Source organism: Muscardinus avellanarius (genome assembly GCF_963383645.1).
Source record: "Muscardinus avellanarius genome assembly, chromosome: 3".
Taxonomy (NCBI): domain Eukaryota; kingdom Metazoa; phylum Chordata; class Mammalia; order Rodentia; family Gliridae; genus Muscardinus; species Muscardinus avellanarius.
Window position 1 is genome coordinate 11,197,697 of NC_137788.1, and position 1,968 is coordinate 11,199,664.

Below are 1,968 nucleotides of genomic sequence, written 5' to 3' on the forward strand. Positions count from 1 at the left end.
ACATTTTCTGATTAAATTCAGGAGGCTGAGGTGGTCCCGGGTTCCCCTCACGGACACAACAGCCTCATATCCCCAGCTTTTGTGAACTGGGTTCTTTTATTCCACTGCTTCTGTTTCATTGTTTTGTTTTGTTTTTTAACAGCCTGATGGCAGTGTAAGTTATATACCATCAAACCCACCATGTGAAGTGTACAATCTGATTTTGTTTAGTGTCTCTACAGAGTTGTGAATCATTGCCATCTAATTTCAAAACATCACCATCCCCCCAAAAAACATACCTCGTAGCCAGGCACGGCAGGGCATGCCTGTAGTCCCAGTATGCGGGAGGCTGAGACAGGAGGGTCGCAGGTTCCAGGCCAGCCTCAGCTACTTAGCGAGGCCTTCCCGCAACTTAGCCAGGCCCTGTTCTCAAAACAAAAATAATAAAATAGGGTTCAGAGGTAGAATGTCCCTGAGTTCAATCCCCGGTACCACATACAAAAATAAATAAATGAGTAAATATATAACTTGTGCCCATTTACTTGAGTAGATGGATTTTTTCCTTTCTCTGGATACCATTTGGACCGGTTCCCACCCTCAGCCCCAGGCAACCACTTCTCTTCTTTCTGTTTCTGTGGTTCATTCTGGAAAGTTCCTAGAAGCGTGCAATAGTCTCTGTGTGTCTGGCCTATTCACTGGGCATGTTTCAGAGGTTCATTCCTGTTGGGTCTGGACTTTGTTCCTTTTTTCTTGCCAAATAGTAGTCCCTTGGATAGAAACACCACAGTTTACCAGTTTATCAGCTCATGAGCATTTGGTGTTGTTTGTACTTTTTTTTCTTTTCTGTAGTGCTAGGGATGGAATCCAGGGGCATTCTACCTTCAAGCAGTACCCCCAGCCCTATTTTATTTAATTTCTTATTTGGAAAAAAGGGTCTCACAAAGTTGCTGAGATCTCACTAAGTTGCCAACGCTCACTTTGAACCTGTGATCCACCTTTCTCAGCCTCCAGAGTGGTGGGATTACAGGCGTGCACCACCACACCTGGCTACGAGGTATGTTTTTGGGGTGATGGTGTTGTGCGCCACCACACCAAGCTTGTATTTTTTTTCTAGGTCCTCCACTTTATTATTTTATTTTTATTTTTTTAATTTATTTTTATTGGTGCATTGTAATCATACATCACATTGGAATGAGAATGCTACTGTGGCTATTCATACTTGAGATACTTGAGTAGATGGATTTTTTTTTAATTTCTCTGGGTATCGTTTGGACCTGGAACACCTGCCAGGGCTCCAGTGTTAAAGCCTTTGTCATCTCTGTGGCACTGTTGGGGAGTGGTGGAACCTTTAAGAGGCGGGGCCTAGTGGAAGGAAGTTAGGTCATTGGGGGCGTGTCCATTTAGGGAATGCTGGGACTCTGGCTCCTTCCCCTCTCTTCTCCTTGCGTCCTAGGGGCCACGAGCTGAGCAGCTCACTCCTCCGAGTGCTTCCTGTATGATACTCTGCCTCATCATCGGTCCAAAGGCAACAGGGCCTGAAACCTCTGAAATCAGGGGCCAAGATACGTCTTTCCTTCTCATCAGTTACTTATCTCAAGTATTTGGGCTCAGCCCCAGAGAGCTGGCTAACACGGACACCTCATAGCAGAATTGCTGGGTCACATGGTGATTCTATGTTGAGCATCTTGAGAAATCGCCAAGCTGTTTTCCAGAGTGGCTGCAGCATCGGCCAATCTGGGACCGACTTCTCACTGTTAGAGCACTGACCCCCCGGGATTTCACCTCTCTAGCTCTTGCCTACCTGCCTGCCTGGATAACTGTCGTCCAGCTTTTCTGCATCCTTTATAAAGTTGCAGCTTTAATTTTTAACATTTTATTTTGTACTAGAGATTGAATCCAGGGACATCCTACCTCTGAGCCACAACCACAGCCCTTTTTAAATTGTTTTTTATTTTGAAACAGCGTCTCACTAAATTGCTGAGACCAGCC